Source organism: Macaca nemestrina, chromosome 8 (assembly GCF_043159975.1).
Source record: "Macaca nemestrina isolate mMacNem1 chromosome 8, mMacNem.hap1, whole genome shotgun sequence".
Lineage (NCBI taxonomy): Eukaryota > Metazoa > Chordata > Mammalia > Primates > Cercopithecidae > Macaca > Macaca nemestrina.
Genome location: NC_092132.1, coordinates 107370161 through 107392285, shown reverse-complemented (window position 1 = coordinate 107392285; position 22125 = coordinate 107370161).

Here is a 22125-nt window from a genome sequence, read left to right as displayed (position 1 = left end):
CTCTTTGCCAGCCTTATTTCTGTGGAATCAGAGAACAGATATTTCGGATACATTTGAAGAGTATAGGGCCAAAGGAAATATACGCCGATAACAAAGAGAAAGAAGCTTTCTGAGAAACTTCTTTGTGTTCTGTGAAATCATCTCACAGAGTTACAGCTTTCCCCTCAAGAAGCCTTTCGCTAAGACAGTTCTTGCGGAATTGGCAAAGTGATATTTGGAAGCCCATAGAGGGCTAAGGTGAAAAAGTAAATATCCTCAGATGAAATCTGGAAAGAAGCTTTCTGAGAAACTGCTCTGTGATGTGTGACTTCCACTCACAGAGTTACATCTGTATTTCGTGGATCTCTTTGCTAGCCTTATTTCTGTGGAATCTGAGAACAGATATTTCGGATCCCTTTGAAGACTATAGGGCCAAAGGAAATATCCTCCGATAACAAAGAGAAAGAAGCTTTCTGAGAAACTTCTTTGTGTTCTGTGAAATCATCTCACAGAGTTACAGCTTTCCCCTCAAGAAGCCTTTCGCTAAGACAGTTCTTGTGGAATTGGCAAAGTGATATTTAGAAGCCCATAGAGGGCTATGGTGAAAAAGGAAATATCCTCAGATGAAATCTGGAAAGAAGCTTTCTGAGAAACTGCTCTGTGATGTGTGCCTTCCACTCACAGAGTTACATCTGTATTTCGTGTATCTCTTTGCTAGCCTTATTTCTGTGGAATCTGAAACCAAATATTTCACATCCCTTTGAAGACTATAGGGCCAAAGTAAATATCCTCCGATAAAAAAGAGAAAGAAGCTTTCTGGGAAACTTCTTTGTGTTCTGTGAAATCATCTCACAGAGTTACAGTTTTCCCCTCAAGAAGCCTTTCGCTAAGACAGTTCTTGTGGAATTGGCAAAGTGATATTTGGTAGCCCATAGAGGGCTATGGTGAAAAAGGAAATATCCTCAGATGAAATCTAGAAAGAAGCTTTCTGTGAAACTGCTCTGTGATGTGTGACTTCCACTCACAGAGTTACATCTGTATTTCGTGGATCTCTTTGCTAGCCTTATTTCTGTGGAATCTGAGAACAGATATTTCGGATCCCTTTGAAGACTATGGTGCCAAAGGAATTATCCTCTGATAACAAAGAGAAGGAAGCTTTCTGAGAAACTTCTTTGTGTTCTGTGAAATCATCTCACAGAGTTAGAGCTTTCCCCTCAAGAAGACTTTCGCTAAGACAGTTCTTGTGGAATTGGCAAAGTGATATTTGGAAGCCCATAGAGGGCTATGGTGAAAAAGGAAATATCCTCAGATGAAATCTGGAAAGAAGCTTTCTGAGAAACTGCTTAGTGTTCTGTTCATTCATCTCACAGAGTTACATCTGTATTTCGTGGATCTCTTTGCTAGCCTTATTTCTGTGGAATCTGAGAACAGATATTTCGGATCCCTTTGAAGACTATAGGGCCAAAGGAAATATCCTCCGATAACAAAGAGAAAGAAGCTTTCTGAGAAACTTCTTTGTGTTCTGTGAAATCATCTCACAGAGTTACAGCTTTCCCCTCAAGAAGCCTTTCGCTAAGACAGTTCTTGTGGAATTGGCAAAGTGATATTTGGAAGCCCCTAGAGAGCTATGGTGAAAAAGGGAATATCCTCAGATGAAATCTGGAAAGAAGCTTTCTGAGAAACTGCTCTGTGATGTGTGACTTCCACTCACAGAGTTACATCTGTATTTCGTGGATCTCTTTGCTAGCATTATTTCTGTGGAATCTGAGAACAGATATTTCGGATACATTTGAAGAGTATAGGGCCAAAGGAAATATACGCCGATAACAAAGAGAAAGAAGCTTTCTGAGAAACTTCTTTGTGTTCTGTGAAATCATCTCACAGAGTTACAGCTTTCCCCTCAAGAAGCCTTTCGCTAAGACAGTTCTTGCGGAATTGGCAAAGTGATATTTGGAAGCCCATAGAGAGCTATGGTGAAAAAGGAAATATCCTCTGATGAAATCTGGAAAGAAGCTTTCTGAGAAACTGCTCTGTGATGTGTGACTTCCACTCACAGAGTTACACCTGTATTTCGTGGATCTCTTTGCTAGCTTTATTTCTGTGGAATCTGAGAACAGATATTTCGGATCCCGTTGAAGACTATACGGCCAAAGGAAATATCCTCCGATAACAAAGAGAAGGAAGCTCTCTGAGAAACTTCTTTGTGTTCTGTGAAATCATCTCACAGAGTTACAGCTTTCCCCTCCAGAAGCCTTTCGCTAAGACAGTTCTTGTGGAATTGGCAAAGTGATATTTGGAAGCCCATAGAGGGCTAAGGTGAAAAAGGAAATATCCTCAGATGAAATCTGGAAAGAAGCTTTCTGAGAAACTGCTTAGTGTTCTGTTCATTCATCTCACAGAGTTACATCTGTATTTCGTGGATCTCTTTGCTAGCCTTATTTCTGTGGAATCTGAGAACAGATATTTCGGATCCCTTTGAAGACTATAGGGCCAAAGGAAATATCCTCCGATAACAAACAGAAAGAAGCTTTCTGAGAAACTTCTTTGTGTTCTGTGAAATCATCTCACAGAGTTACAGCTTTCCCCTCAAGAAGCCTTTCGCTAAGACAGTTCTTGTGGAATTGGCAAAGTGATATTTGGAAGCCCCTAGAGAGCTATGGTGAAAAAGGAAATATACTCAGATAAAATCTGGAAAGAAGCTTTGTGAGAAACTCCTTAGTGTTCTGTTCATTCATCTCACAGAGTTACATCTGTATTTCGTGGATCTCTTTGCTAGCCTTATTTCTGTGGAATCTGAGAACAGATATTTCGGATACCTTTGAAGAGTATAGGGCCAAAGGAAATATACTCCGATAACAAAGAGAAAGAAGCTTTCTGAGAAACTTCTTTGTGTTCTGTGAAATCATCTCACAGAGTTACAGCTTTCCCCTCAAGAAGCCTTTCGGTAAGACAGTTCTTGCGGAATTGGCAAAGTGATATTTGGAAGCCCATAGAGGGCTATGGTGAAAAAGGAAATATCCTCAGATGAAATCTGGAAAGAAGCTTTCTGAGAAACTGCTCTGTGATGTGTGACTTCCACTCACAGAGTTACATCTCTATTTCGTGGATCTCTTTGCTAGCCATATTTCTGTGGAATCTGAGAACAGATATTTCGGATCCCTTTGAAGACTATAGGGCCAAAGGAAATATCCTCCGATAACAAAGAGAAAGAAGCTTTCTGAGAAACTTCTTTGTGTTCTGTGAAATCATCTCACAGAGTTACAGCTTTCCCCTCAAGAAGTCTTTCGCTAAGACAGTTCTTGTGGAATTGGCAAAGTGATATTTGGAAGCCCATAGAGGGCTATGGTGAAAAAGGAAATATCCTCAGATGAAATCTGGAAAGAAGCTTTCTGAGAAACTGCTTAGTGTTCTGTTCATTCATCTCACAGAGTTACATCTGTATTTGGTGGATCTCTTTGCTAGCCTTATTTCTGTGGAATCTGAGAACAGATATTTCGGATCCCTTTGAAGACTATAGGGCCAAATAAATATCCTCCGATAACAAAGAGAAAGAAGCTTTCTGAGAAACTTCTTTGTGTTCTGTGAAATCATCTCACAGAGTTACAGCTTTCCCCTCAAGAAGCCTTTCGGTAAGCCAGTTCTTGTGTAATTGGAAAAGTGATATTTGGAAGCCCATAGAGGGCTATGGTGAAAAAGGAAATATCCTCAGATGAAATCTGGAAAGAAGCTTTCTGAGAAACTGCTTAGTGTTCTGTTCATTCATCTCACAGAGTTACATCTGTATTTCGTGGATCTCTTTCCTAGCCTTATTTCTGTGGAATCTGAGAACAGATATTTCGGATCCCTTTGAAGACTATAGGGCCAAAGGAAATATCCTCCGATAACAAAGAGAAGGATGCTTTCTGAGAAACTTCTTTGTGTTCTGTGAAATCATCTCACAGAGTTACAGCTTTCCCCTCAAGAAGCCTTTCGATAAGACAGTTCTTGTGGAATTGGCAAAGTGATATTTGGAAGCCCATAGAGGGCTATGGTGAAAAAGGAAATATCCTGAGATGAAATCTGGAAAGAAGCTTTCTAAGAAACTCCTTAGTGTTCTGTTCATTCATCTCACAGAGTTACATCTGTATTTCGTGGATCTCTTTGCTAGCCTTATTTCTGTGGAATCTGAGAACAGATATTTCGGATCCCTTTGAAGACTATGGGGCCAAAGGAAATATCCTCCGATAACAAAGAGAAAGAAGCTTTCTGAGAATCTTCTTTGTGTTCTGTGAAATCATCTCACAGAGTTACAGCTTTCCCCTCAAGAAGTCTTTCGGTAAGCCAGTTCTTGTGTAATTGGAAAAGTGATATTTGGAAGCCCATAGAGGGCTATGGTGAAAAAGGAAATATCCTCAGATGAAATCTGGAAAGAAGCTTTCTGAGAAACTGCTCTGTGATGTGTGCCTTCCACTCACAGAGTTACATCTGTATTTCGTGGATCTCTTTGCTAGCCTTATTTCTGTGGAATCTGAGAACAAATATTTCGCATCCCTTTGAAGACTATAGGGCCAAATGAAATATCCTGCGATAACAAAGAGAAAGAAGCTTTCTGAGAAACTTCTTTGTGTTCTGTGAAATCATCTCACAGAGTTACAGCTTTCCCCTCAAGAAGCCTTTCGCTAAGACAGTTCTTGTGGAATTGGCAAAGTGATATTTGGAAGCCCATAGAGGGCTATGGTGAAAAAGGAAATATCCTCAGATGAAATCTGGAAAGAAGCTTTCTGAGAGACTCCTTAGTGTTCTGTTCATTCATCTCACAGAGTTACATCTGTATTTCGTGGATCTCTTTGCTAGCCTTATTTCTGTGGAATCTGAAACAGATATTTCGGATACCTTTGAAGAGTATAGGGCCAAAGGAAATATATTCCGATAACAAAGAGAAAGAAGCTTTCTGAGAAACTTCTTTGTGTTCTGCGAAATCATCTCACAGAGTTACAGCTTTCCCCTCAAGAAGCCTTTCGGTAAGACAGTTCTTGCGGAATTGGCAAAGTGATATTTGGAAGCCCATAGAGGGCTACGGTGAAAAAGGAAATATCCTCAGATGAAATCTGGAAAGAAGCTTTCTGAGAAACTGCTCTGTGATGTGTGACTTCCACTCACAGAGTTACATCTCTATTTCGTGGATCTCTTTGCTAGCCATATTTCTGTGGAATCTGAGAACAGATATTTCGGATCCCTTTGAAGACTATAGGGCCAAAGGAAATATCCTCCGATAACAAAGAGAAAGAAGCTTTCTGAGAAACTTCTTTGTGTTCTGTGAAATCATCTCACAGAGTTACAGCTTTCCCCTCAAGAAGCCTTTCGCTAAGACAGTTCTTGTGGAATTGGCAAAGTGATATTTGGAAGCCAATAGAGGGCTACGGTGAAAAAGGAAATATCCTCAGATGAAATCTGGAAAGAAGCTTTCTGAGAAACTGCTTAGTGTTCTGTTCATTCATCTCACAGAGTTACATCTGTATTTCGTGGATCTCTTTGCTAGCCTTATTTCTGTGGAATCTGAGAACAAATATTTCGCATCCCTTTGAAGACTATAGGGCCAAATGAAATATCCTCCGATAACAAAGAGAAAGAAGCTTTCTGAGAAACTTCTTTGTGTTCTGTGAAATCATCTCACAGAGTTACAGCTTTCCCCTCAAGAAGCCTTTCGCTAAGACAGTTCTTGTGGAATTGGCAAAGTGATATTTGGAAGCCCATAGAGGGCTATGGTGAAAAAGGAAATATCCTCAGATGAAATCTGGAAAGAAGCTTTCTGAGAGACTCCTTAGTGTTCTGTTCATTCATCTCACAGAGTTACATCTGTATTTCCTGGATCTCTTTGCTAGCCTTATTTCTGTGGAATCTGAAACAGATATTTCGGATACCTTTGAAGAGTATAGGGCCAAAGGAAATATACTCCGATAACAAAGAGAAAGAAGCTTTCTGAGAAACTTCTTTGTGTTCTGTGAAATCATCTCACAGAGTTACAGCTTTCCCCTCAAGAAGCCTTTCTGTAAGACAGTTCTTGCGGAATTGGCAAAGTGATATTTGGAAGCCCATAGAGGGCTATGGTGAAAAAGGAAATATCCTCAGATGAAATCTGGAAAGAAGCTTCCTGAGAAACTGCTCTGTGATGTGTGACTTCCACTCACAGAGTTAAATCTCTATTTCGTGGATCTCTTTGCTAGCCATATTTCTGTGGAATCTGAGAACAGATATTTCGGATCCCTTTGAAGACTATAGGGCCAAAGGAAATATCCTCCGATAACAAAGAGAAAGAAGCTTTTTGAGAAACTTCTTTGTGTTCTGTGAAATCATCTCACAGAGTTACAGCTTTCCCCTCAAGAAGCCTTTCGCTAAGACAGTTCTTGTGGAATTGGCAAAGTGATATTTGGAAGCCCATAGAGGGCTATGGTGAAAAAGGAAATATCCTCAGATGAAATCTGGAAAGAAGCTTTCTGAGAAACTGCTTAGTGTTCTGTTCATTCATCTCACAGAGTTACATCTGTATTTCGTGGATCTCTTTGCTAGCCTTATTTCTGTGGAATCTGAGAACAGATATTTCGGATCCCTTTGAAGACTATAGGGCCAAAGGAAATATCCTCCGATAACAAAGAGAAAGAAGCTTTCTGAGAAACTTCTTTGTGTTCTGTGAAATCATCTCACAGAGATACAGCTTTCCCCTCAAGAAGCCTTTCGGTAAGCCAGTTCTTGTGTAATTGGAAAAGTGATATTTGGAAGCCCATAGAGGGCTATGGTGAAAAAGGAAATATCCTCAGATGAAATCTGGAAAGAAGCTTTCTGAGAAACTGCTTAGTGTTCTGTCCATTCATCTCACAGAGTTACATCTGTATTTCGTGGATCTCTTTGCTAGCCTTATTTCTGTGGAATCTGAGAACAGATATTTCGGATCCCTTTGAAGACTATAGGGCCAAAGGAAATATCCTCCGATAACAAAGAGAAGGATGCTTTCTGAGAAACTTCTTTGTGTTCTGTGAAATCATCTCACAGAGTTACAGCTTTCCCCTCAAGAAGCCTTTCGGTAAGACAGTTCTTGCGGAATTGGCAAAGTGATATTTGGAAGCCCATAGAGGGCTATGGTGAAAAAGGAAATATCCTCAGATGAAATCTGGTAAGAAGCTTTCTGAGAAACTGCTCTGTGATGTGTGACTTCCACTCCCAGAGTTACATCTCTATTTCGTGGATCTCTTTGCTGGCCAAATTTCTGTGGAATCTGAGAACAGATATTTCGGATCCCTTTGAAGACTATAGGGCCAAAGGAAATATCCTCCGATAACAAACAGAAAGAAGCTTTCTGAGAAACTTCTTTGTGTTCTGTGAAATCATCTCACAGAGTTACAGCTTTCCCCTCAAGAAGCCTTTCGCTAAGACAGTTCTTGTGGAATTGGCAAAGTGATATTTGGAAGCCCATAGAGGGCTATGGTGAAAAAGGAAATATCCTCAGATGAAATCTGGAAAGAAGCTTTCTGAGAAACTGCTCTGTGATGTGTGACTTCCACTCACAGAGTTACATCTGTATTTCGTGGATCTCTTTGCTAGCCTTATTTCTGTGGAATCTGAGAACAGATATTTCGGATCCCTTTGAAGACTATAGGGCCAAAGGAAATATCCTGCGATAACAAAGAGAAAGAAGCTTTCTGAGAAACTTCTTTGTGTTCTGTGAAATCATCTCACAGAGTTACAGCTTTCCCCTCAAGAAGACTTTCGGTAAGCCAGTTCTTGTGTAATTGGCAAAGTGATATTTGGAAGCCCATAGAGGGCTATGGTGAAAAAGGAAATATCCTCAGATGAAATCTGGAAAGAAGCTTTCTGAGAAACTGCTCTGTGATGTGTGCCTTCCACTCACAGAGTTACATCTGTATTTCGTGGATCTCTTTGCTAGCCTTATTTCTGTGGAATCTGAGAACAGATATTTCGGATCCCTTTGAAGACTATAGGGCCAAAGGAAATATCCTGCGATAACAAAGAGAAAGAAGCTTTCTGAGAAACTTCTTTGTGTTCTGTGAAATCATCTCACAGAGTTAGAGCTTTCCCCTCAAGAAGCCTTTCGCTAAGACAGTTCTTGTGGAATTGGCAAAGTGATATTTGGAAGCCCATAGAGGGCTATGGTGAAAAAGGAAATATCCTCTGATGAAATCTGGAAAGAAGCTTTCTGAGAGACTCCTTAGTGTTCTGTTCATTCATCTCACAGAGTTACATCTGTATTTCGTGGATCTCTTTGCTAGCCTTATTTCTGTGGAATCTGAAACAGATATTTCGGATACCTTTGAAGAGTATAGGGCCAAAGGAAATATACTCCGATAACAAAGAGAAAGAAGCTTTCTGAGAAACTTCTTTGTGTTCTGCGAAATCATCTCACAGAGTTACAGCTTTCCCCTCAAGAAGCCTTTCGGTAAGACAGTTCTTGCGGAATTGGCAAAGTGATATTTGGAAGCCCATAGAGGGCTACGGTGAAAAAGGAAATATCCTCAGATGAAATCTGGAAAGAAGCTTTCTGAGAAACTGCTCTGTGATGTGTGACTTCCACTCACAGAGTTACATCTCTATTTCGTGGATCTCTTTGCTAGCCATATTTCTGTGGAATCTGAGAACAGATATTTCGGATCCCTTTGAAGACTATAGGGCCAAAGGAAATATCCTGCGATAACAAAGAGAAAGAAGCTTTCTGAGAAACTTCTTTGTGTTCTGTGAAATCATCTCACAGAGTTACAGCTTTCCCCTCAAGAAGACTTTCGCTAAGACAGTTCTTGTGGAATTGGCAAAGTGATATTTGGAAGCACATAGAGGGCTATGGTGAAAAAGGAAATATCCTCAGATGAAATCTGGAAAGAAGCTTTCTGAGAAACTGCTCTGTGATGTGTGCCTTCCACTCACAGAGTTACATCTGTATTTCGTGGATCTCTTTGCTAGCCTTATTTCTTTGCAATCTGAGACCAAATATTTCACATCCCTTTGAAGACTATATGGCCAAAGAAAATATCCTCCGATAACAAAGAGAAAGAAGCTTTCTGAGAAACTTCTTTGTGTTCTGTGAAATCATCTCACAGAGTTACAGCTTTCCCCTCAAGAAGCCTTTCTATAAGACAGTTCTTGTGGAATTGGCAAAGTGATATTTGGAAGCCCATAGAGGGCTATGGTGAAAAAGGAAATATCCTCAGATGAAATCTAGAAAGAAGCTTTCTGAGAAACTGCTCTGTGATGTGTGACTTCCACTCACAGAGTTACATCTCTATTTCGTGGATCTCTTTGCTAGCCTTATTTCTGTGGAATCTGAGAACAGATATTTCGGATCCCTTTGAAGACTATGGGGCCAAAGGAATTATCCTCTGATAACAAAGAGAAGGAAGCTTTCTGAGAAACTTCTTTGTGTTCTGTGAAATCATCTCACAGAGTTACAGCTTTCCCCTCAAGAAGCCTTTCGCTTAGACAGTTCTTGTGGAATTGGCAAAGTGATATTTGGAAGCCCTTAGAGATCTATGGTGAAAAAGGGAATATCCTCAGATAAAATCTGGAAAGAAGCTTTCTGAGAAACTGCTCTGTGATGTGTGACTTCCACTCACAGAGTTACATCTGTATTTCGTGGATCTCTTTGCCAGCCTTATTTCTGTGGAATCTGAGAACAGATATTTCGGATACCTTTGAAGAGTATAGGGCCAAAGGAAATATACGCCGATAACAAAGAGAAAGAAGCTTTCTGAGAAACTTCTTTGTGTTCTGTGAAATCATCTCACAGAGTTACAGCTTTCCCCTCAAGAAGCCTTTCGCTAAGACAGTTCTTGCGGAATTGGCAAAGTGATATTTGGAAGCCCATAGAGGGCTATGGTGAAAAAGGAAATATCCTCAGATGAAATCTGGAAAGAAGTTTTCTGAGAAACTGCTCTGTGATGTGTGACTTCCACTCACAGAGTTACATCTGTATTTCGTGGATCTCTTTGCTAGAATTATTTCTGTGGAATCTGAGAACAGATATTTCGGATCCCTTTGAAGACTATAGGGCCAAAGGAAATATCCTCCGATAACAAAGAGAAAGAAGCTTTCTGAGAAACTTCTTTGTGTTCTGTGAAATCATCTCACAGAGTTACAGCTTTCCCCTCAAGAAGCCTTTCGATAAGACAGTTCTTGTGGAATTGGCAAAGTGATATTTGGACGCCCATAGAGGGCTATGGTGAAAAAGGAAATATCCTCAGATGAAATCTGGAAAGAAGCTTTCTGAGAAACTGCTCTGTGATGTGTGCCTTCCACTCACAGAGTTACATCTGTATTTCGTGGATCTCTTTGCTAGCCTTATTTCTGTGGAATCTGAGAACAGATATTTCGGATCCCTTTGAAGACTATAGGGCCAAAGGAAATATCCTCCGATAACAAAGAGAAAGAAGCTTTCTGAGAAACTTCTTTGTATTCTGTGAAATCATCTCACAGAGTTACAGCTTTCCCCTCAAGAAGCCTTTCGGTAAGCCAGTTCTTGTGTAATTGGAAAAGTGATATTTGGAAGCCCATAGAGGGCTATGGTGAAAAAGGAAATATCCTCAGATGAAATCTGGAAAGAAGCTTTCTGAGAAACTGCTCTGTGATGTGTGACTTCCACTCACAGAGTTACATCTGTATTTCGTGGATCTCTTTGCTAGCCTTATTTCTGTGGAATCTGAGAACAGATATTTCGGATCCCTTTGAAGACTATAGGGCCAAAGGAAATATCCTGCGATAACAAAGAGAAAGAAGCTTTCTGAGAAACTTCTTTGTGTTCTCTGAAATCATCTCACAGAGTTACAGCTTTCCCCTCAAGAAGCCTTTCGCTAAGACAGTTCTTGTGGAATTGGCAAAGTGATATTTGGAAGCCCATAGAGGGCTATGGTGAAAAAGGAAATATCCTCAGATGAAATCTGGAAAGAAGCTTTCTGAGAAACTGCTCTGTGATGTGTGCCTTCCACTCACAGAGTTACATCTGTATTTCGTGGATCTCTTTGCTAGCCTTATTTCTGTGGAATCTGAGAACAGATATTTCGGATCCCTTTGAAGACTATAGGGCCAAAGGAAATATCCTGCGATAACAAAGAGAAAGAAGCTTTCTGAGAAACTTCTTTGTGTTCTGTGAAATCATCTCACAGAGTTACAGCTTTCCCCTCAAGAAGCCTTTCGCTAAGACAGTTCTTGTGGAATTGGCAAAGTGATATTTGGAAGCCCATAGAGGGCTATGGTGAAAAAGGAAATATCCTCAGATGAAATCTGGAAAGAAGCTTTCTGAGAAACTGCTCTGTGATGTGTGCCTTCCACTCACAGAGTTACATCTGTATTTCGTGGATCTCTTTGCTAGCCTTATTTCTGTGGAATCTGAGAACAAATATTTCGCATCCCTTTGAAGACTATAGGGCCAAATGAAATATCCTGCGATAACAAAGAGAAAGAAGCTTTCTGAGAAACTTCTTTGTGTTCTGTGAAATCATCTCACAGAGTTACAGCTTTCCCCTCAAGAAGCCTTTCGCTAAGACAGTTCTTGTGGAATTGGCAAAGTGATATTTGGAAGCCCATAGAGGGCTATGGTGAAAAAGGAAATATCCTCAGATGAAATCTGGAAAGAAGCTTTCTGAGAGACTCCTTAGTGTTCTGTTCATTCATCTCACAGAGTTACATCTGTATTTCGTGGATCTCTTTGCTAGCCTTATTTCTGTGGAATCTGAAACAGATATTTCGGATACCTTTGAAGAGTATAGGGCCAAAGGAAATATACTCCGATAACAAAGAGAAAGAAGCTTTCTGAGAAACTTCTTTGTGTTCTGCGAAATCATCTCACAGAGTTACAGCTTTCCCCTCAAGAAGCCTTTCGGTAAGACAGTTCTTGCGGAATTGGCAAAGTGATATTTGGAAGCCCATAGAGGGCTACGGTGAAAAAGGAAATATCCTCAGATGAAATCTGGAAAGAAGCTTTCTGAGAAACTGCTCTGTGATGTGTGACTTCCACTCACAGAGTTACATCTCTATTTCGTGGATCTCTTTGCTAGCCATATTTCTGTGGAATCTGAGAACAGATATTTCGGATCCCTTTGAAGACTATAGGGCCAAAGGAAATATCCTCCGATAACAAAGAGAAAGAAGCTTTCTGAGAAACTTCTTTGTGTTCTGTGAAATCATCTCACAGAGTTACAGCTTTCCCCTCAAGAAGCCTTTCGCTAAGACAGTTCTTGTGGAATTGGCAAAGTGATATTTGGAAGCCAATAGAGGGCTACGGTGAAAAAGGAAATATCCTCAGATGAAATCTGGAAAGAAGCTTTCTGAGAAACTGCTTAGTGTTCTGTTCATTCATCTCACAGAGTTACATCTGTATTTCGTGGATCTCTTTGCTAGCCTTATTTCTGTGGAATCTGAGAACAAATATTTCGCATCCCTTTGAAGACTATAGGGCCAAATGAAATATCCTCCGATAACAAAGAGAAAGAAGCTTTCTGAGAAACTTCTTTGTGTTCTGTGAAATCATCTCACAGAGTTACAGCTTTCCCCTCAAGAAGCCTTTCGCTAAGACAGTTCTTGTGGAATTGGCAAAGTGATATTTGGAAGCCCATAGAGGGCTATGGTGAAAAAGGAAATATCCTCAGATGAAATCTGGAAAGAAGCTTTCTGAGAGACTCCTTAGTGTTCTGTTCATTCATCTCACAGAGTTACATCTGTATTTCCTGGATCTCTTTGCTAGCCTTATTTCTGTGGAATCTGAAACAGATATTTCGGATACCTTTGAAGAGTATAGGGCCAAAGGAAATATACTCCGATAACAAAGAGAAAGAAGCTTTCTGAGAAACTTCTTTGTGTTCTGTGAAATCATCTCACAGAGTTACAGCTTTCCCCTCAAGAAGCCTTTCTGTAAGACAGTTCTTGCGGAATTGGCAAAGTGATATTTGGAAGCCCATAGAGGGCTATGGTGAAAAAGGAAATATCCTCAGATGAAATCTGGAAAGAAGCTTCCTGAGAAACTGCTCTGTGATGTGTGACTTCCACTCACAGAGTTAAATCTCTATTTCGTGGATCTCTTTGCTAGCCATATTTCTGTGGAATCTGAGAACAGATATTTCGGATCCCTTTGAAGACTATAGGGCCAAAGGAAATATCCTCCGATAACAAAGAGAAAGAAGCTTTTTGAGAAACTTCTTTGTGTTCTGTGAAATCATCTCACAGAGTTACAGCTTTCCCCTCAAGAAGCCTTTCGCTAAGACAGTTCTTGTGGAATTGGCAAAGTGATATTTGGAAGCCCATAGAGGGCTATGGTGAAAAAGGAAATATCCTCAGATGAAATCTGGAAAGAAGCTTTCTGAGAAACTGCTTAGTGTTCTGTTCATTCATCTCACAGAGTTACATCTGTATTTCGTGGATCTCTTTGCTAGCCTTATTTCTGTGGAATCTGAGAACAGATATTTCGGATCCCTTTGAAGACTATAGGGCCAAAGGAAATATCCTCCGATAACAAAGAGAAAGAAGCTTTCTGAGAAACTTCTTTGTGTTCTGTGAAATCATCTCACAGAGATACAGCTTTCCCCTCAAGAAGCCTTTCGGTAAGCCAGTTCTTGTGTAATTGGAAAAGTGATATTTGGAAGCCCATAGAGGGCTATGGTGAAAAAGGAAATATCCTCAGATGAAATCTGGAAAGAAGCTTTCTGAGAAACTGCTTAGTGTTCTGTCCATTCATCTCACAGAGTTACATCTGTATTTCGTGGATCTCTTTGCTAGCCTTATTTCTGTGGAATCTGAGAACAGATATTTCGGATCCCTTTGAAGACTATAGGGCCAAAGGAAATATCCTCCGATAACAAAGAGAAGGATGCTTTCTGAGAAACTTCTTTGTGTTCTGTGAAATCATCTCACAGAGTTACAGCTTTCCCCTCAAGAAGCCTTTCGGTAAGACAGTTCTTGCGGAATTGGCAAAGTGATATTTGGAAGCCCATAGAGGGCTATGGTGAAAAAGGAAATATCCTCAGATGAAATCTGGTAAGAAGCTTTCTGAGAAACTGCTCTGTGATGTGTGACTTCCACTCCCAGAGTTACATCTCTATTTCGTGGATCTCTTTGCTGGCCAAATTTCTGTGGAATCTGAGAACAGATATTTCGGATCCCTTTGAAGACTATAGGGCCAAAGGAAATATCCTCCGATAACAAACAGAAAGAAGCTTTCTGAGAAACTTCTTTGTGTTCTGTGAAATCATCTCACAGAGTTACAGCTTTCCCCTCAAGAAGCCTTTCGCTAAGACAGTTCTTGTGGAATTGGCAAAGTGATATTTGGAAGCCCATAGAGGGCTATGGTGAAAAAGGAAATATCCTCAGATGAAATCTGGAAAGAAGCTTTCTGAGAAACTGCTCTGTGATGTGTGACTTCCACTCACAGAGTTACATCTGTATTTCGTGGATCTCTTTGCTAGCCTTATTTCTGTGGAATCTGAGAACAGATATTTCGGATCCCTTTGAAGACTATAGGGCCAAAGGAAATATCCTGCGATAACAAAGAGAAAGAAGCTTTCTGAGAAACTTCTTTGTGTTCTGTGAAATCATCTCACAGAGTTAGAGCTTTCCCCTCAAGAAGCCTTTCGCTAAGACAGTTCTTGTGGAATTGGCAAAGTGATATTTGGAAGCCCATAGAGGGCTATGGTGAAAAAGGAAATATCCTCAGATGAAATCTGGAAAGAAGCTTTCTGAGAGACTCCTTAGTGTTCTGTTCATTCATCTCACAGAGTTACATCTGTATTTCGTGGATCTCTTTGCTAGCCTTATTTCTGTGGAATCTGAAACAGATATTTCGGATACCTTTGAAGAGTATAGGGCCAAAGGAAATATACTCCGATAACAAAGAGAAAGAAGCTTTCTGAGAAACTTCTTTGTGTTCTGCGAAATCATCTCACAGAGTTACAGCTTTCCCCTCAAGAAGCCTTTCGGTAAGACAGTTCTTGCGGAATTGGCAAAGTGATATTTGGAAGCCCATAGAGGGCTACGGTGAAAAAGGAAATATCCTCAGATGAAATCTGGAAAGAAGCTTTCTGAGAAACTGCTCTGTGATGTGTGACTTCCACTCACAGAGTTACATCTCTATTTCGTGGATCTCTTTGCTAGCCATATTTCTGTGGAATCTGAGAACAGATATTTCGGATCCCTTTGAAGACTATAGGGCCAAAGGAAATATCCTCCGATAACAAAGAGAAAGAAGCTTTCTGAGAAACTTCTTTGTGTTCTGTGAAATCATCTCACAGAGTTACAGCTTTCCCCTCAAGAAGCCTTTCGCTAAGACAGTTCTTGTGGAATTGGCAAAGTGATATTTGGAAGCCCATAGAGGGATATGGTGAAAAAGGAAATATCCTCAGATGAAATCTGGAAAGAAGCTTTCTGAGAAACTGCTCTGTGATGTGTGCCTTCCACTCACAGAGTTACATCTGTATTTCGTGGATCTCTTTGCTAGCCTTATTTCTGTGGAATCTGAGAACAAATATTTCGCATCCCTTTGAAGACTATAGGGCCAAATGAAATATCCTCCGATAACAAAGAGAAAGAAGCTTTCTGAGAAACTTCTTTGTGTTCTGTGAAATCATCTCACAGAGTTACAGCTTTCCCCTCAAGAAGCCTTTCGCTAAGACAGTTCTTGTGGAATTGGCAAAGTGATATTTGGAAGCCCATAGAGGGCTATGGTGAAAAAGGAAATATCCTCAGATGAAATCTGGAAAGAAGCTTTCTGAGAGACTCCTTAGTGTTCTGTTCATTCATCTCACAGAGTTACATCTGTATTTCGTGGATCTCTTTGCTAGCCTTATTTCTGTGGAATCTGAAACAGATATTTCGGATACCTTTGAAGAGTATAGGGCCAAAGGAAATATACTCCGATAACAAAGAGAAAGAAGCTTTCTGAGAAACTTCTTTGTGTTCTGCGAAATCATCTCACAGAGTTACAGCTTTCCCCTCAAGAAGCCTTTCGGTAAGACAGTTCTTGCGGAATTGGCAAAGTGATATTTGGAAGCCCATAGAGGGCTACGGTGAAAAAGGAAATATCCTCAGATGAAATCTGGAAAGAAGCTTTCTGAGAAACTGCTCTGTGATGTGTGACTTCCACTCACAGAGTTAAATCTCTATTTCGTGGATCTCTTTGCTAGCCATATTTCTGTGGAATCTGAGAACAGATATTTCGGATCCCTTTGAAGACTATAGGGCCAAAGGAAATATCCTCCGATAACAAAGAGAAAGAAGCTTTTTGAGAAACTTCTTTGTGTTCTGTGAAATCATCTCACAGAGTTACAGCTTTCCCCTCAAGAAGCCTTTCGCTAAGACAGTTCTTGTGGAATTGGCAAAGTGATATTTGGAAGCCCATAGAGGGCTATGGTGAAAAAGGAAATATCCTCAGATGAAATCTGGAAAGAAGCTTTCTGAGAAACTGCTTAGTGTTCTGTTCATTCATCTCACAGAGTTACATCTGTATTTCGTGGATCTCTTTGCTAGCCTTATTTCTGTGGAATCTGAGAACAGATATTTCGGATCCCTTTGAAGACTATAGGGCCAAAGGAAATATCCTCCGATAACAAAGAGAAAGAAGCTTTCTGAGAAACTTCTTTGTGTTCTGTGAAATCATCTCACAGAGATACAGCTTTCCCCTCAAGAAGCCTTTCGGTAAGCCAGTTCTTGTGTAATTGGAAAAGTGATATTTGGAAGCCCATAGAGGGCTATGGTGAAAAAGGAAATATCCTCAGATGAAATCTGGAAAGAAGCTTTCTGAGAAACTGCTTAGTGTTCTGTCCATTCATCTCACAGAGTTACATCTGTATTTCGTGGATCTCTTTGCTAGCCTTATTTCTGTGGAATCTGAGAACAGATATTTCGGATCCCTTTGAAGACTATAGGGCCAAAGGAAATATCCTCCGATAACAAAGAGAAGGATGCTTTCTGAGAAACTTCTTTGTGTTCTGTGAAATCATCTCACAGAGTTACAGCTTTCCCCTCAAGAAGCCTTTCGGTAAGACAGTTCTTGCGGAATTGGCAAAGTGATATTTGGAAGCCCATAGAGGGCTATGGTGAAAAAGGAAATATCCTCAGATGAAATCTGGTAAGAAGCTTTCTGAGAAACTGCTCTGTGATGTGTGACTTCCACTCCCAGAGTTACATCTCTATTTCGTGGATCTCTTTGCTGGCCAAATTTCTGTGGAATCTGAGAACAGATATTTCGGATCCCTTTGAAGACTATAGGGCCAAAGGAAATATCCTCCGATAACAAACAGAAAGAAGCTTTCTGAGAAACTTCTTTGTGTTCTGTGAAATCATCTCACAGAGTTACAGCTTTCCCCTCAAGAAGCCTTTCGCTAAGACAGTTCTTGTGGAATTGGCAAAGTGATATTTGGAAGCCCATAGAGGGCTATGGTGAAAAAGGAAATATCCTCAGATGAAATCTGGAAAGAAGCTTTCTGAGAAACTGCTCTGTGATGTGTGACTTCCACTCACAGAGTTACATCTGTATTTCGTGGATCTCTTTGCTAGCCTTATTTCTGTGGAATCTGAGAACAGATATTTCGGATCCCTTTGAAGACTATAGGGCCAAAGGAAATATCCTGCGATAACAAAGAGAAAGAAGCTTTCTGAGAAACTTCTTTGTGTTCTGTGAAATCATCTCACAGAGTTAGAGCTTTCCCCTCAAGAAGCCTTTCGCTAAGACAGTTCTTGTGGAATTGGCAAAGTGATATTTGGAAGCCCATAGAGGGCTATGGTGAAAAAGGAAATATCCTCAGATGAAATCTGGAAAGAAGCTTTCTGAGAGACTCCTTAGTGTTCTGTTCATTCATCTCACAGAGTTACATCTGTATTTCGTGGATCTCTTTGCTAGCCTTATTTCTGTGGAATCTGAAACAGATATTTCGGATACCTTTGAAGAGTATAGGGCCAAAGGAAATATACTCCGATAACAAAGAGAAAGAAGCTTTCTGAGAAACTTCTTTGTGTTCTGCGAAATCATCTCACAGAGTTACAGCTTTCCCCTCAAGAAGCCTTTCGGTAAGACAGTTCTTGCGGAATTGGCAAAGTGATATTTGGAAGCCCATAGAGGGCTACGGTGAAAAAGGAAATATCCTCAGATGAAATCTGGAAAGAAGCTTTCTGAGAAACTGCTCTGTGATGTGTGACTTCCACTCACAGAGTTACATCTCTATTTCGTGGATCTCTTTGCTAGCCATATTTCTGTGGAATCTGAGAACAGATATTTCGGATCCCTTTGAAGACTATAGGGCCAAAGGAAATATCCTCCGATAACAAAGAGAAAGAAGCTTTCTGAGAAACTTCTTTGTGTTCTGTGAAATCATCTCACAGAGTTACAGCTTTCCCCTCAAGAAGCCTTTCGCTAAGACAGTTCTTGTGGAATTGGCAAAGTGATATTTGGAAGCCCATAGAGGGATATGGTGAAAAAGGAAATATCCTCAGATGAAATCTGGAAAGAAGCTTTCTGAGAAACTGCTCTGTGATGTGTGCCTTCCACTCACAGAGTTACATCTGTATTTCGTGGATCTCTTTGCTAGCCTTATTTCTGTGGAATCTGAGAACAAATATTTCGCATCCCTTTGAAGACTATAGGGCCAAATGAAATATCCTCCGATAACAAAGAGAAAGAAGCTTTCTGAGAAACTTCTTTGTGTTCTGTGAAATCATCTCACAGAGTTACAGCTTTCCCCTCAAGAAGCCTTTCGCTAAGACAGTTCTTGTGGAATTGGCAAAGTGATATTTGGAAGCCCATAGAGGGCTATGGTGAAAAAGGAAATATCCTCAGATGAAATCTGGAAAGAAGCTTTCTGAGAGACTCCTTAGTGTTCTGTTCATTCATCTCACAGAGTTACATCTGTATTTCGTGGATCTCTTTGCTAGCCTTATTTCTGTGGAATCTGAAACAGATATTTCGGATACCTTTGAAGAGTATAGGGCCAAAGGAAATATACTCCGATAACAAAGAGAAAGAAGCTTTCTGAGAAACTTCTTTGTGTTCTGCGAAATCATCTCACAGAGTTACAGCTTTCCCCTCAAGAAGCCTTTCGGTAAGACAGTTCTTGCGGAATTGGCAAAGTGATATTTGGAAGCCCATAGAGGGCTACGGTGAAAAAGGAAATATCCTCAGATGAAATCTGGAAAGAAGCTTTCTGAGAAACTGCTCTGTGATGTGTGACTTCCACTCACAGAGTTACATCTCTATTTCGTGGATCTCTTTGCTAGCCATATTTCTGTGGAATCTGAGAACAGATATTTCGGATCCCTTTGAAGACTATAGGGCCAAAGGAAATATCCTCCGATAACAAAGAGAAAGAAGCTTTCTGAGAAACTTCTTTGTGTTCTGTGAAATCATCTCACAGAGTTACAGCTTTCCCCTCAAGAAGCCTTTCGCTAAGACAGTTCTTGTGGAATTGGCAAAGTGATATTTGGAAGCCCATAGAGGGCTACGGTGAAAAAGGAAATATCCTCAGATGAAATCTGGAAAGAAGCTTTCTGAGAAACTGCTTAGTGTTCTGTTCATTCATCTCACAGAGTTACATCTGTATTTCGTGGATCTCTTTGCTAGCCTTATTTCTGTGGAATCTGAGAACAAATATTTCGCATCCCTTTGAAGACTATAGGGCCAAATGAAATATCCTCCGATAACAAAGAGAAAGAAGCTTTCTGAGAAACTTCTTTGTGTTCTGTGAAATCATCTCACAGAGTTACAGCTTTCCCCTCAAGAAGCCTTTCGCTAAGACAGTTCTTGTGGAATTGGCAAAGTGATATTTGGAAGCCCATAGAGGGCTATGGTGAAAAAGGAAATATCCTCAGATGAAATCTGGAAAGAAGCTTTCTGAGAGACTCCTTAGTGTTCTGTTCATTCATCTCACAGAGTTACATCTGTATTTCCTGGATCTCTTTGCTAGCCTTATTTCTGTGGAATCTGAAACAGATATTTCGGATACCTTTGAAGAGTATAGGGCCAAAGGAAATATACTCCGATAACAAAGAGAAAGAAGCTTTCTGAGAAACTTCTTTGTGTTCTGTGAAATCATCTCACAGAGTTACAGCTTTCCCCTCAAGAAGCCTTTCGGTAAGACAGTTCTTGCGGAATTGGCAAAGTGATATTTGGAAGCCCATAGAGGGCTATGGTGAAAAAGGAAATATCCTCAGATGAAATCTGGAAAGAAGCTTCCTGAGAAACTGCTCTGTGATGTGTGACTTCCACTCACAGAGTTAAATCTCTATTTCGTGGATCTCTTTGCTAGCCATATTTCTGTGGAATCTGAGAACAGATATTTCGGATCCCTTTGAAGACTATAGGGCCAAAGGAAATATCCTCCGATAACAAAGAGAAAGAAGCTTTCTGAGAAACTTCTTTGTGTTCTGTGAAATCATCTCACAGAGTTACAGCTTTCCCCTCAAGAAGCCTTTCGCTAAGACAGTTCTTGTGGAATTGGCAAAGTGATATTTGGAAGCCCATAGAGGGCTAAGGTGAAAAAGGAAATATCCTCAGATGAAATCTGGAAAGAAGCTTTCTGAGAAACTGCTTAGTGTTCTGTTCATTCATCTCACAGAGTTACATCTGTATTTCGTGGATCTCTTTGCTAGCCTTATTTCTGTGGAATCTGAGAACAGATATTTCGGATCCCTTTGAAGACTATAGGGCCAAAGGAAATATCCTCCGATAACAAAGAGAAAGAAGCTTTCTGAGAAACTTCTTTGTGTTCTGTGAAATCATCTCACAGAGATACAGCTTTCCCCTCAAGAAGCCTTTCGGTAAGCCAGTTCTTGTGTAATTGGAAAAGTGATATTTGGAAGCCCATAGAGGGCTATGGTGAAAAAGGAAATATCCTCAGATGAAATCTGGAAAGAAGCTTTCTGAGAAACTGCTTAGTGTTCTGTCCATTCATCTCACAGAGTTACATCTGTATTTCGTGGATCTCTTTGCTAGCCTTATTTCTGTGGAATCTGAGAACAGATATTTCGGATCCCTTTGAAGACTATAGGGCCAAAGGAAATATCCTCCGATAACAAAGAGAAGGATGCTTTCTGAGAAACTTCTTTGTGTTCTGTGAAATCATCTCACAGAGTTACAGCTTTCCCCTCAAGAAGCCTTTCGGTAAGACAGTTCTTGCGGAATTGGCAAAGTGATATTTGGAAGCCCATAGAGGGCTATGGTGAAAAAGGAAATATCCTCAGATGAAATCTGGTAAGAAGCTTTCTGAGAAACTGCTCTGTGATGTGTGACTTCCACTCCCAGAGTTACATCTCTATTTCGTGGATCTCTTTGCTGGCCAAATTTCTGTGGAATCTGAGAACAGATATTTCGGATCCCTTTGAAGACTATAGGGCCAAAGGAAATATCCTCCGATAACAAACAGAAAGAAGCTTTCTGAGAAACTTCTTTGTGTTCTGTGAAATCATCTCACAGAGTTACAGCTTTCCCCTCAAGAAGCCTTTCGCTAAGACAGTTCTTGTGGAATTGGCAAAGTGATATTTGGAAGCCCATAGAGGGCTATGGTGAAAAAGGAAATATCCTCAGATGAAATCTGGAAAGAAGCTTTCTGAGAAACTGCTCTGTGATGTGTGACTTCCACTCACAGAGTTACATCTGTATTTCGTGGATCTCTTTGCTAGCCTTATTTCTGTGGAATCTGAGAACAGATATTTCGGATCCCTTTGAAGACTATAGGGCCAAAGGAAATATCCTGCGATAACAAAGAGAAAGAAGCTTTCTGAGAAACTTCTTTGTGTTCTGTGAAATCATCTCACAGAGTTACAGCTTTCCCCTCAAGAAGTCTTTCGGTAAGCCAGTTCTTGTGTAATTGGCAAAGTGATATTTGGAAGCCCATAGAGGGCTATGGTGAAAAAGGAAATATCCTCAGATGAAATCTGGAAAGAAGCTTTCTGAGAAACTGCTCTGTGATGTGTGCCTTCCACTCACAGAGTTACATCTGTATTTCGTGGATCTCTTTGCTAGCCTTATTTCTGTGGAATCTGAGAACAGATATTTCGGATCCCTTTGAAGACTATAGGGCCAAAGGAAATATCCTGCGATAACAAAGAGAAAGAAGCTTTCTGAGAAACTTCTTTGTGTTCTGTGAAATCATCTCACAGAGTTAGAGCTTTCCCCTCAAGAAGCCTTTCGCTAAG